The sequence below is a fragment of the Rhodnius prolixus genome, unplaced genomic scaffold, assembly GCF_049639745.1.
Source record: "Rhodnius prolixus isolate KJV_2025 unplaced genomic scaffold, Rpr scaffold_9, whole genome shotgun sequence".
Taxonomy (NCBI): Eukaryota; Metazoa; Arthropoda; class Insecta; order Hemiptera; family Reduviidae; genus Rhodnius; species Rhodnius prolixus.
In genome coordinates this window covers 6220244-6235288 of record NW_027411604.1, presented here as the reverse complement: position 1 = coordinate 6235288, position 15045 = coordinate 6220244, and the positions used below count along the sequence as shown (strand labels likewise).

Sequence of the window (15045 nt, the reverse complement as noted above, 5' to 3'; positions counted from 1 at the left end):
GATTACCAGAGTGCATTCTGTGCTCATTCAAAATCTTGCACCGTCTTCACGTATGCATTGCCGCCTAGTTAACTAGAGACGCAAGAGCTTTTACAAGAAAGAAAAGAGCTTTTTGAATTCTGTGCAAAATGAAATCATGCTCGTACTGAGGTCTGATCCTCTATCTAAGGTATAAAACGGGCATTGCACAAAGGGTTGAGAGCTTCTATTTGTGCGCGTAATTCCCCAATCTCTAATGCGGAGACCAAACATGTACCAACCACTTATCATTTGGCTGACTCCCTCCACCTCCCTCCGTATAAAATACTTGGCAGTTCTATTGGTTAAGATAAAGGAAACATCCCCACCAAATAATATTCTTATTGTATTTTTTTAAAATTTCGAGTTTTTATAGTTAATGGCAATTTTATACTTTTCACAACGAAGTATACACGTCGAACGCACCGTAATAGAGATTTGATTTGACGTGTATATACGTCGAACACGCTTAACTGGTTAATTTACCGTATTACCAATCATTTATGAAATAGTCAACTACATTAAGAACAATCAAAAAGCATTCCTTCTTTCTTCTATAGTATTCTGAATCTGGATTAACTTCTAATCTGGAATTTAAAGTTTCTCAAAAGTGGGAGCCACAATTTCTGGCATATCGGTTCTTCAGCTAGTCTTTCCCTAAACTATGAGACAACTCAAGAGTTAATGCTTCTCTTTTTCTTGTGACTAGAGCAGCGATCTCTCTCTCTCGGCTCGAATTTCGTACTGCCAAGACGCTAGATCAATCTGCTCATTCTTAGCCACCATATTCCTCCGAATTATATTTCTATTATCCATTTTTTCCCCCACATGCCAATTCATAAGAGATACTGTAAAAAGACTTGGGGGCCGTAAAGCATTTCAAAGCCTCCTTCCTTTGCGGTGTTGACCTGTAAAGCTAATATATATTGTGGTACTGGGTTTGATTCCCGGTCTTAGGCCTTGGATTTTATTTAATGGTTAATAAAAGAAATTTACAGTAAATTATGGTTGCTAGTCGCCACGGTAGCCAAGCGGTTAGAGGCTAGACTCACGAAACTAAGATGTGTTGCGGTACTAGGCTATATCCCCGGTCTACACCTTTAATGGTTAATATGAGAAATTTACAGTAAAGTATGTTTGCTAGTCGCCACGGTAGCCGAGCGGTTAGAGGCTAGTCCCGCAAAGCTAAGATGTATTGCGGTACTAGGCTATACTCCCCGGTCTATACCTTTAATGGTTAATAGAGAAATTTACAGTAAAGTATGCTTGCTAGTCACCTCCGTCCACGACATCTAATTGGTAGTTGGACGTTAAGCCCCGCCTGAAAAAATTGTCGATTACTTTACTTTTTCCTTTGTGGAGTTTTTCCTTAATTCTCCTACCCCAATTGAAAAGTTTTTAAATGAACCATGATCCTATACAAAGAGCAAAAAAGAAGTAATGCAATCGCTTATTTGTTTTTTTCAGGCGGAGCTTAACGTCTAACTACCAATTAGGTGTCGTTAAAAGGGGCGGGGACGGAAAGACACAGTGTTTATGATAACCATATTTTTTCTCTCTAACCAAATAATAAAAAGTAGGTAGCTACATGCAGGATTCGAACTCATGATCTTCCACTTATCAGAGTGCACCAACACTCGTTCCGGTGTCATCCTTGCGCAGAGGCCATGCTCTAATACTTCTCTATATCGTTCAAATTTTAGTAGATGTTCCGCAGATGTTAGGCAGAATTAGCCTAATCGAAGAGTATCGATTGTACGGTCAATAAGACAACAATACCAATCAATTTAAGTACTGAATAGTTTACAATGTTAATAGATCTAGTCTAGTCGGATAAATTTGGTAAAGTGTAAGAAAGATTACTATTTATTCAGAAATGTAAATGGAAAATGGCAGGAAAAGTGATTGTAATATTAATAACTAGACAATGTAAATCCCTCTATCAAGGATTAATTCTATAATTAATTAAGGAGCATGTTGTATGCCAGTCGGATATAGTGACAGCTGAACTGACTTGAACTATTTAATCATTGTCCATTATAGTCAACCTCCCCTGGTGCAACTACTAATAACACCTATCTTGGGAATAGCTTACCCCGCTTTAGAAATTTGGCCTACAAACCTCTTGGCCTCACTAGGCATTGATACATAAAACAACAAGTAAACCTCCTCTTTGTCTTGTCCCTTTTACGTCAGAGCTATTGTTCACTTTTGTGTAATGGATTATTTAGTACTTTAAAAAAAAGGGTTAAAATTGTTTTCAAAATCGATGAACTATTTTAGAGAAATCGATTGCAAATTCTATTTTATTTTTTGCTTTCTTTTAACTTCCCCCTTTTGTTTTAGAATAGAATAAATATTTATTTAAAATATACACAAAAAATAAATAAATGAAATAAAATGCACAATAAATTTTAACCTTCTTACCAAGTGAGGAACGAGAAAGGTTAAATGAGTAGGGTAGGAATGCAGGGAAAAAAGGAGAGGAAAAACCTGCAGCTAGTGTAGAGATTTAGAGGAGTATCTTCTTTATTCTTTTGTGTCCTGTAGCGGGATAGAAGGATCTATAGGAGGCTATGTCGCGGCAGAGTGGATTACAATACAATGTTGCTTCCTGCGGTTCATACGTGTATTCCTTTCGAGTGTTCTGAGACTATCAGAATTGTTAGGCTGGGATACCGTGCAGGGACGCCAAGGACCATCCTGAAAGTAGTGGCTTAGGGATAAAATGTATTTTCAACGGAATTCTAACTAGTTTCAAACAAATTTAATATAAATGTTGTTGATTTTATAGCCGTTATAGCCAGCATTTTGTTGAATAACTTCTGACCAGTTTTGTATTTTCATCCATCATTAGAAGGGTACTATGTTTTCCTGTCAAACATGCTTTGCTATGACTGATAAAATCAACGATATTATCCAGTATAAACGATATTATCGATCTAAACGCATTTTTTCAATATTGTTAATCGTTTAAATTTGAAACGACAATGCCACACGTTAATGAACAGTTTTTCAAGATTTTTTTTTTTAAGAATAACTTCTAAAATTTGGTTTCTTTTTGGCATGAAATTGAACATTTTTACCGTTCCTTTGAATCTAAAATGTAAAAGTCTAGAATAGAAAGTAGTTTGAGCAGACGATTTTGGAGATAGGAGTGTACCGAGGGATAATGGACACAGTCTCCTTGGAGTGAGTCAATTCTAGTGCGTCGTGGAGAGTCTCAGAAATTTGTTCTGGAGTTTCTTCATTTTTTTTTTTTTTATTTACAAAATACAAAAGTACAAAAAATACAAAAATAAAGAAAATTATAACAGTATTAATAGGCATGGCTAACGCCGTCTGCCAGAGTTTGCTAGACATTGAAATAACAAATTATCTCAACAAGATTAACTCAATTAATGTCAAAGTAAAAGAAAAAATTAATTGTTTCACAATAAAAAATTATTACTCTGCTCAATAAAATTAAATACTGGATTTTAAATAAAGAATAGTGTAAATAATTATCAGATACATATGTGATCTTTACTGGGAGGTAAATAATTTAAATAAGAGATTAAATACAAGAAAAATAGAAATAATTTGAAGTTATATGAAGTGCTTAAAATATAAATAAGGAAGTGAAAATATTAGTAAATAAATGAACTTTATATCTTAAGTTATAAACATGAGAAGTATTAGGAGGTCAAGTTTTTCCTCAAAACCATAGCCCTACGAGTATATTCAAGCAAAGGTTTACACGACTTGGAGGATAACATCTGCACTATGTCACTCCCTTGAAGAGTGGCACTACCAAGGAAACGTTTTCTCAAATCACTTAGAGCGGGACATTCTACTAAAAAGTGATGAAGATTTTCTTTACTGAAAAAACACATATTACATAATTCCTCCTGATAATCCCTCTCTATACAAGGAACCGAATTTAGCTTCAAAAGTTCACCCTTAATTTTCAGCAATAGACTCAAATCGGACAAATTCATATTGATATCAGAGTGAGGCGCGCAAAATCTTCTGGGCTCCTCCTCAACCTCCATAAGAGCTCTATACAATAGAAACTGTTCAGAACTCTTTGCACGACTAAGAGAATCTGCGATGTAAGACGATTTTATTGCTGAAAACAGATCATCGAGCTGCCCACACCATAATAGCTTATTCGTCAGTTGAGAGTCAAAGTTGACCGCATACCTTTGGCACAATAAGACCCAAGACGAGAACCACGAAACCCTCTGTCGTACCACCTCCTGAGCCACCACCTTGGGCAAACGATGAGAAGGGAGATCCAAAGTACGAAGGCAATAATTTATATGAAGCCTCAGAGTATGCAAAAACACTGGATCTAGAGAGGTCTCAATATGGAGCATGAAGTTGGGAGTAAAGGCTGGAAGAAGAAATATTTGTTTGATAAAATAACGCTGAAATTTTTCCAGCGATTCGAACCTTTCATGACCCCAAACTTGGGCGCCAAAACAGGCAATAGAACGGGATACAGACTTGAAAACCTGAAACTTAACATGAATTGGAACTTCATTTTGCGAAATTAACTTCGTCCAAACTGTATTCAGACCAAGTTTTGCGGCAGAGATTTTTTCTTTAAGATGTTCTTGAAAAGAGAGCTGACTAGATAAAGTAACTCCCAAACATTTGTATCTTTTTACCCTTTCAATTACCTTACCTTTATACTGCCAACGTTCCCGTGCCGCCAAACGACCTCCCTTTCGAAACACTAAAACTTTGGACTTACTGAGATTAAGGGATAAATTCCATTGATCACAGTAGCTCTCTAATATATTTATATTTCTCTGTAGGAGGAGGGGGTGTCTGCTATTAGGACAATGTCGTCAGCATACATTAAAACATTTATTTTGGCATCACCAACTCGTACTCCACCCTCAAGGAACAGAGGTAAATCGTCTATAAATACCGAAAACATAATAGGGCTAAGCAAGCAACCCTGCCTGACTCCACTACTTACAGGGAAAAATTCTGATACTCCATCTCTTCCTATTACTGCAGACTGAGAGGCTAGATACAAATTTTGCAGTATTTTAATAAACTTAGTGGACACACCTAAATTATAAAGTTTATAAAATAAAGACGGTTGGTGTACACAGTCAAAGGCGGCTTTGAAGTCCACAAAAAAGCAATATAGCTTTTTCTTGGGTTGTGAAAAAGTTAGTTTAATAAGATTAACTAAGATAAAAAGGTTGTCTATTGTGGAGTAACCACGCGAGTTTCTTCATGTTGCTACTATAAGTCCAGGTTCCAGGCGTAGAGCCACATCGGCCAACTTCCCCTTTTTTTTGGATCTAGTAGATGAAACCTCCCCTACAAAAGTGGTTGAGGACTTTCCCTACTAGTTCTTTTTTTGCGCTGAAGGGATACGGTGAAAGAGGATATGTAGAAAAAAAAGAAACAAAAAACAAAAACTTGGCTCCAGAATCTGTCCTGCAAAGAGTATGTGCAGAATATTTGTAAGCACCCTTCTCATCAGTTCGACTGCGTCAATGAAAAGGGTTAATCAAAGGCGCTAATGTTTGCGACATTCGATGTGAGAAAAAAGAAATTATCCTGCATAAAATGGCCTTTTTTTAGAGTGGAAGCCCTGACCACGACAAAGATCATTACTAGAGGACGCCAATTTCAACTCTTATAAAAAGTAAAGGTGTATCTGTTCCAGTGGCCCAATCTTTGTGCAGAATGGAATGGGGGTGAGAGAGAGAAGGAAACAAAGAGAGAAATCACAAAGTAACCACCAAAGTAAGATTTTTAACGGCAATGGGTTTGTGGAGAAGCAATGCAACGAACGAGTAGGTAGGGTTACAAGGGACCACAATGGGTTCTATCGAACAGTTTTAGGTGCGGAGGGGAATAAAGGAAAGGTTTTCCCCACGTCATTCTCATACCCATTTCCATTTTAGACTTGGTGTCGCTTCTCCTCAGCTTTGGTCTTGCGCAAGAGTCCCAACCACACAGCAGCAATCCGGGACACCAGTAGTACGTAGTAGTAGAAGTAGCTAGTCTTTTTTCGTGTAAAGCAAAAAACCTGGTTCTAAGTTAATTGTCAGTTTAGTCTGAAAAGGGCTTACAACGCGGCGACCTGCCCTTTCTCAACTCTACACCCACTTCGTCCTTCTCAAAGAAAAAGGGGAAGCCAGAACTTTAAGGGCTTGTTACAGACACACACACATACAAAACTAAGAACATTACAGTTTCTACCAATATACCTATTTTTTTTTTCTTTCTTCTACCCTTGAACGCCCTTCACCGGCTTCTCAACCTCCTCCTTCTTTATCTTTCTAAACCCTGAAGGCCGGGGTCACCCTTTTCCTAGTATAATATTACTGTAACTGACAGCCAAGGGTTCACATTGTCATTTTAAGTTAAAGGTCCTCTTTTGGGAGATGGTCTTATTTCAATGGTACCCAGGAGATGGGATAAGCAGATGAGTGGTTGAAACAAAATATTTAAACAAACTGCAAGGATTACCAGAAAACAGAAAAAAAAGGGGGAAAACCTTTCCCTAAAAAAAAATATGAAGTCCTTAAAAAAAAAAGCCCCTTTACTTAATCCTGGCAGCTTGTTTTACAAAACATCAAGTTTTTGTGAAGAGGCGATGATTATGCTATTTCATAATTCATATGAATAAAAATGAATTCACCTGAGGATTATATTTAAATTTCCCGAATCTCTGCCTATCCAGATTTTTATACGAAAGATACTATACGCACACCGCGTGGTTCGCTCTCATCCTGCTTATTGTCGTAACAAACCCATTTATTAATGACAGTTCACCTTAAACCGATGGTTGTCTAGGTAACTGATCTACACATAGTTTTATAGAATCTCGCTTTTATTACCATTACTGTAATCTGTTTAGCCATTTTTGTAGTTCTGCTTTTGCAATTATACATTTTTAAGAGTTCTTTTTGTCACAAGTGGTTGTTTGAAATATGCGTGTTTTGCATGCATACTCGTATTTCCGCTTAGGCACCTATCGGAGGAGAAGCGAAATTAAGATTAAGTCCACTAATTCTGGCACCCAGGACTATTGTGGAAGTTAAAGAGAGCTCTTCCATCAACTTATTACTTAATTCTACTATCATTTCTTACCGACCGCTTCTTTAAGATAAGTTGTGGATCTGCCTCTTCCGACTACTCTCTGGCACGGGCTGGTGTACCTCAAGGTAGTATTCTCGGACCGCTCCTCTATACTGTGTACACATCTGACCTACCAACTGACTCAAACACACTGGTCTGCACTTACGCTGACGATACTGCTATTCTCTCTTCTAACTCAGACGCCATTACCGCTTCCTCTCATCTACAGACACATCTACACAAACTAGAACCCTGGGCCAAAAAGTGGAGAGTCAAATTCAATCCTCAAAAGTGCGAACAGATAACTTTTACTCTGCGTCGTAATTCTTGTCCCTCTGTAAGTTTCAACTCCATTCCTCTTCCTTCTGCTAATTTAGTTCGCTACCTTGGGATGTACATCGACAAAAGACTAACGTGGAATCCGCACACTAAACTGAAAAGACTTGAACTCAACCGACGAAACAAATTACTACTGCGACTAATTGGCAGACAATCCAAACTACCACTGGAACATAAACGACTAATATACAACAGCGTACTCAAACCGATCTGGACTTATGGACTCGAACTGTGGGGTTCAGCCAAACTTTCTAATTCACAAAAAATACAGTCCTTCCAATCAAAAATTCTCCGTCAGATTACGAATTCTCCATTTTATGTCTCTAACTCCACCCTCCATAACGATCTCAAAATCTCATACGTAACTGACGAATCCAAATCTAAATATAGAAAATTCTTTGACTCTCTTCCATTCTGTACCAATCCTCTTATTCAAAATCTTGCCTCCACAACGATTCCAGATCGTCCTCCACGACGATTGAAACGCTGTTGGCCTCGTGACCAGCTCCAGTAATGTAAGGAACTCCAGCGAGAGTGTTGCCGGAGGGCAGCTTCTCTCCTCAAGCTGATCCAGCCATAAAGTCTACTTTCATCATATTCACTGATTGCATTTTATTCTATTGTAAATTGTGAATAACAAATAAATTACAAAAAAAAAAGAAAAAAAAAGTCCACTAATTAGTATTTTCTTTTACTCCAGCGGGATATTCTTGACACGTCACGATAGTTGGCCAAATTATTGTTTTTAAATTATCCTCTTGCAGTCACGCCTAAGTTCGTTAAGTGAGTATAAAAAAATAAGGTATAAAATAATTATGGGTAATAAAATAATCACGTTCACCCTTTGCAGGGTTTATTAATGGCAACACATTCATTAACAAACCTAGTTTAATTATTACCAAAACAAATTATGTATCTCAGCTCAGTTTACCGGAAATTTAAAATTATTACGTCGTCTGATTGTTCACACCTGTAATTTTATTTTTTCAGTTGGCACTGCAGATGCTGTTATTCAACTATGTAGTATTTTTTTTATTTTGAGAAAGACACGATTGAAGAAGGGTAGGTTCCCTAGGGTTTATAGAATGTGGGTGCACCTTGTATGGAGAAAAAAGAGAGAGATGAAACGATGGTGTGCGAAGTAAAGGTAAAGAGGACGTGAGTTTAGAAGAGTTGTGAGGAGAAGAAGGAAGTGACGTGGGGGTGTACCTGGCACCTGAACTTGCTGTACAGCAGGATCAATACATAGGAAGTGGAGTTTTGTGAGTGTGTGTGTGTGTGTAGTGTGTACACAACACTCTATGGGGACCCCCCTCAAACACTATTTGGGTGCTCCTTCAGGGTTCTTATATATATATATATATAAGAACAACCACCATTACACATACATCTTCCAACTGAACACGAGGTATGTGTAAAAAGTTCTTTTGTATAAACTCGGGTTGATACTCCGCCTCTCAGAGCTCTTGACGATGTCTGTACCCACGTGAGTTCGTTTCATCTTTTGTCCCCCGCTGTGTGTTGGGTAGTTCTTACTTCTGTTCCGTTTATTTTACTTACCAACAACGAGAATATTCTCACTTTTTGGCCTCCATTCATGGAACTTGTAACTGTTGTTTCTCTTCTTTTTTTTTGGTCATTTAAATATTTTTACTACTAGCAGTGTCTTAGTAATTGACAAGTGAAAAAAAATTAGTACTTTTTAAAGCACTCTGAATCGTAATACAGATTAAGAATGACAGGTTTACTCATAGGGCAGCTGTTGGCTTAAGAGAAGAAGCTGGGTCTAGAACATGAAGATTTTCTGAATATTTGGGAAGATGGATTTAAAATAAATAAATAAATAAACAACATCTCCTGCCTGACAACGACGTCTTTATCCAAAAGAAGATTGCAAGAGATTATCAGAGATACTGGGAATTGGACAAACCCTCTTAGATTCTGAGATTTCTCTGAAGTCCGGTACTAGAGAGTGTTTGCTGTAGGGACTTGCAGGCCTAGCACCAGAGTAAAAAGGGTGGCCATAATAGGTTCGTAGTACACTGTCATACTTTGATTGAAAGAAAAAAATTTAGGACATGAATGCAACAGATGTGTTTATTTATACGAGGATTTATGGAAATACTTGCATCATAACCTTATATAAGTGCAAGGTTCTTTTTTGTTATGACTCATACATTCAGACTCTTCAAAAGGAACATCACAGTGGAAAGGCTAGGGGAAAGAGAGAAGAGACAGTATCCTTGCGGGCGCCAGATAGCCGGAGCTATCAAGAGACAATATCCCTAACCCAGCCCCAAACAGAAAAATACCCTTAAGGGCGCCTCTGGCGGGATAGCTCTGGCTCGTGAGAGGAGGGAGGGTCCTGTAAGGCAATCACCCGGGGCGACAGGGAGCTGGATAAAATCCTCTCTGGTGCTACAATTGGACAATCAAAAGAATACCTTTATTTAAGGAAAGATTGATACAAAGAAAGATTGAGAGATTTATTACAGAACAATTGGTCAGTATATTCTAAACTAAAGCAAGGTAGAACGAAAAGCGTACAATAAAAAGAATGATTACGCTAAATACAAAATAATAATAGGAAAATACAAGACTCACAGTGACGATAACAATATCCAAGGCACTGGCCAGGCCGAATATACGACAAGGAATGAATCTATTATTTATAAAAATGTTAGCGGTAAACATTACGTCACTCTGGAAATCCAACGGATACTCCAAATTTATCTGTGGCTTGGTGCAATCACTAATGTCAGATTTTGGGTAAAAATGAGTAAAAAATCTGTTTTGATCTATTAACCATCAGAATTTTTCTTGCAAGGAGTGCCAAAGTCAATTTCAATGTAGTAACTGAGTTACTAAAACTTACTAGTGCCAATGTCAAAATTTAACATCAATATTTCCCCCCTCCAGGTAAACCAAAGAGGACGTACACTCGTAATTCTTTTTTTGACATTGGCACTTCTTGCACCAAGCCACAGTGTCATATTAATGCGGCAGCTCCTGCCATCTATCGCCCATTTTTCGGTTATAAAGTGAAAAAATCTACAGTCAAATATTGAAAAATGAACAAACTTTTAAATAAAAATCTTCAACATTAATAATATTAAAAACAGAAATACGTGTTAAAAAGAAAAGCCTTACGAATCGAAAATTTTCTTATATTTCAACGTAAAAACAAAAATTTCAAAGTATTCAATCAATCTCCAATCGATTAAAAATAAAAATAGATTCTTTTATGTTTTACAGATTTCTCTGCCGCATTTTTTTTTTAAACCAAGTTACATTAAAATACCACTTTTTTAAGTTTAATTACACCTTCATTTTTCCCCCAAAAAATGATTTCCACAGTGAAATATACCAAGAAAATGATATAAGATATTCTTGAACGCTTTCACTACACTAGGAAAGAAGAAAATTGAGTAAAACTATAAAGAAAAGCCAATGTAAGGAGATTCTGGATTGAAAAAAAAACGATCCAGATAACCCTGTTTCATCTAAAAGAATATTTAATTTCTGTTCTATAAATATCCAATTTTCCAGTTATGGTGGACATGTTCGTTTACTGAGCGAGAGTTTTTCAATATAGAAAATGTTCACGTGTAAAATAATGCTTTCACTTTCAGAGAAATTAATTAAAATTAAAATCCAAAAATTATTATTTAGGTAAAGGGAAACCAGAAAAGGTTGTAGTAACTTTCTGTTTGTATGTAAATGTATAATAATAATTTTGTCCTTCATTTTGTTTTTTTAATTTTTTGTTTTTTTTAAGGGAGCAGGGAGCAATTTTGGAGGAGAGAAAATTACCTTAGTAAGTTAACTGTGGATAGAAAGAGGAAGAGAGAACGACATCCAGGTTTGTCCTGATAAATGAGCGGATTAGCATGAGTTGGTTGAAGTTGTGGTAGCAGATGCTAGTAATCGCAGCCTTGTTCCAGCAAGAGCTGCCGGAGGAGAACGGCAAAACGTCGTAGTAGTTACTGTTTGGGTTACTGTGGGTGATCCTTACTTAGCAGCGTGGGCTAGAGGAGTTGGCATGGGAGATGTGTGTGTGTGTGTGTGTGTGTGTGAGGAACATGGCGACAAGGTTACCCACCTCATCCTCGGCAATGGTGGAACACACACAGCGTAGAAAACGTACCGCGCGACTCCATGAGAGTAGCAAGACCCCGGGAGATGATATCACCCGCTCCAGCAGGTCAAACCGCTCTGTGTAGGTTTGGTTGATCCTAGCTAATGGCTTCCCGCTATACCCGCACTTCTTGTAAGCTCTACATTACTACCAACGACCGCCTTCGCCGCCTCTGCTGCTGCTGCTAACTACTTACTTCTGTTACATGGCTGTACGAATTACGGGCTAACCCACCACAGTGTATACACAGTCTCATTAATCCTGCTCACTTTGGAGTTGATAAGACCGTTCCTCCACATTAGAAGGGTGGTTCCAATTTTTTCCCGTAATACTCAGCCCTTTTCTTCATATCAAGTCAAGATTACTTGGATGATCCAGTTAGGACTGCTGCACCTAACAAATTTATTCCTGCCATCAAACTGCAACGAATAAGTCCAATAGTTAGTACAGATCAGGCTACCAAATCTCTCAAGAAACTTTCAAGAAAAGGTGATGCTGGATGCAAAGACGTTGCCGTTCACTTTTAGCTGATTCCTGATAATAATAATAATAGCCTTTATTACCAATACAAACTGTACACTGTATTCAAGAACTTCCTTTCTGGAAGATTGTGTTATAGTCATTCCTATTTGATAAACCTTGACTGCCAATGTTCCTTTGCCGAGTGAGCCCAGTTACCGCCTGATTTCATTTTTCCTCAACTTTACTACTCCAGCTCGAGAATTTAAAGATCGAGATCTACTTCCATCTGACTCTGAGTTTTCTTTATCTTTGAAGAAAGCTGCTATATCTCTATTACTTGAAGATCGGACCTATTAGTCTACTCGCAGTTTTATATCTTTTCTTTTCTTTTCTTCCATGTACCTTGCCTTCTATTTTCGGGGACTTATCCATCATTCTTTTACCACCTCTAACAGCTTGTAAATATTTCGTCCTTTAAGAAGCTTCCTACTTTTTAATATCATTATTTTTTTCCAGAATGTAGTTAATTTCAGCAAAATAGGCCTGCATTTATCTTCAGATCTTTTCCCAAGTCTTTTTAACCAAATCTAGTTCACCTTCTACTAAATTTACTTTAATATTAGTTTTGGGAAAGGAAAGCACTTGTTGAGCAACAACATTTAATTCCTCCAAACCATGAATAATTAAGTTCCCTTTCTAAGTGCGCTATTTTTTCATTTTTGCAGCTGTTCCTTTTTCTTTTATAGAAGCATACTTTTCTTCTAATAAAGTATTCAATTGCGTTAGTTTACTATTCCTGATTCCTGACGATCGATTAAATAAACATAGATCTTTGAGATTACAATAATTAGAATAAGATAAAATTTTCTCAGTGTTCTAGGTCAATTTTGAGGGCGGAGATAGCTCCATTAAGTAAGTTAACCTCAACTGCCAGATTCCACTTCTTCTTCCAGGTATTTCCGTAAAGCATCTGGGTGCATCAACCCGGTAAAGCTGCAGGGACACTAGGATGAAAGGGCAAAATATCCCGTCATAAACAAATAATAATTATTGGAGTAAGAAGCACTTCTGAGAGGATTCCCGCACCAGATTATCGCGGAAGCGATTAGTAACTCTGTAATATCATCTTTCAATGTCAAGGGAAAATATTTTAGTGACCTTCTTTAAATAATACACATAGATGTAATAAATGTAGAGAAGAATGTGGAGAGACAGTAATAATGGAACGACTTAGAAATATATATATATATATATATATAAATGAAAAGTCATTCCGAGCAAAGTAGGGCAAAAGGGATAAAAAATTACAGAAAGATGAACAATAAAGAGAGAAGAACTTTCATGGCCAGTTCTATTTACTAGAGCTAAATCCTCCTCTAACTCCAGGTAGGACATAACGTACGAAAATCCAGGAGCTCCTGTTTAAAATACGTACAAGTAGGCCAGCCAGTGAAAAAGAAAGAAGAAAGCAAGGTAGTCACTGAAAAGAAGAACAGATTGGGGGCAGAAGAAGATGAGGTAGTCACGGGAGAGGAGAACAGATTGGGGGCAAAAGGAGATAAGGCTTAGCAGTGCTGTGGGGAAGGCAAACGAGGGAAACTAGAGGATGTTGGAAAGAGGCTTAACAGTGATTTTTGTGCAAATCTGTCTGCGAGTAAAAGAAGGTGTTTGTCTATACTCATTCACGCCTTATACTCCTTGGAGTTTGCTCATCATACACAGACCCAAATGCTGCACACATTTTGCATGCTAGTTCCCGGAAGGTGAGCAACTCTGTATGGTGAATTCTCTTCTTCTCTTGTGAGTAATACTTCTTTAGTCCCATCTCTCGCATCTACCACCGCCAAATTCTCTCCCGCCCTTTTCATTCTCCCTTTTACCGGGACTTCGCGAGAATCTCCCGCCCCGCCCCCAATAATGCTGCTCCATAGAGAGAGAGAGCTCCAAAGTAAAGCCTTGTATAGGGAGGCGGAAGTGGATAAACTACGTGACTTGCATCCTTCACTCATCTCCACTTCCCTCAAACAAAAACCCCCGCGCCGCACCACACACGGCCACGAGCCCAAGAACTTTACAATCAACAGGATTTATGCATATCTTCTTTGCTTAGTTTGAAATCTAATCCTTGGCTACGTCAATTTAGAATTTCTGTTGTTAGTAATTAGTTTCCTAAATCTGAGAGAAATGCCAACATGAAGGTGTATTCAGGCTAGGTTTCCTTCCAGAGGTAGACTACCTTACACAAGTTCGCCTGTCTAAGAGATGGACAGGCTTGCCTTGGGTTACCTATTACTTTAACCATTACCATAGCCTAGATAACCATTACACTATCAAACAAAAGTTGTATAAATCTATTTATTGTTTATTCATAGAGCAAGTTACCAAATATTATTGCTCAGGTGTTAAAAAATAACTGAATAGAAAAATAGTTCGAGGCCCAACACTGTAGTAATTGTTACACCTACAGCTGTTCCTGTAGCCCAAACTGGAATTAAGGTTCCGGTAAAGGTCACCCAAATAAAGAAAGAAAGGACGACTTTTACGTAGAGCGGAACTCCCTAACTGGACGTGCAAGGCCTTCTTTTTCTGTTAATTCACGACAAAAACTGCACAGACTAACCATTAGGCTAATGTATTCTCAGTTTTCTACACGGTGACATTTTTAAGAAGTCTACGATCATACGATCGGCCTTGTTTGGCTTCAGTCAACAGAAAACTTTTTTCTAGCTTCTGGTACTAATGACTAGATTAATCTAAATAATGTTTCGTATTAGATTAATCTCCTTAACAAAAACTTACGGTTTAAAAAGTTTAGTATAAGGGTTGATTAAACGTCAAAAGGTACACAAGTCAGCAAGTACCCATCATTTCATTCATGGTTAATTGATATAATTTAAGTAATTTTGCTGCATTAACTTTTCCTCTACATTTTTTAGAATTTATTAGATGTCACAGCATATTAGATTATGCTGGCTATTTTCATCTACAAC

The 15045-nt window shown here is 37.6% G+C and overlaps 1 protein-coding gene and 1 non-coding gene across 14 annotated transcripts in view; both read right to left on the bottom strand.

Moving 5' to 3' along the window:
* Positions 1–15045, bottom strand: part of Rbp6 (RNA-binding protein 6) — a 1109038-nt gene that overhangs the window by 141198 nt on the left and 952795 nt on the right. The window lies entirely within an intron of this gene.
* LOC141454841 (U6 spliceosomal RNA) lies at positions 1638–1749 on the bottom strand. Its single transcript, XR_012458987.1, has one exon. It is a non-coding gene; the product is annotated as a U6 spliceosomal RNA (small nuclear RNA).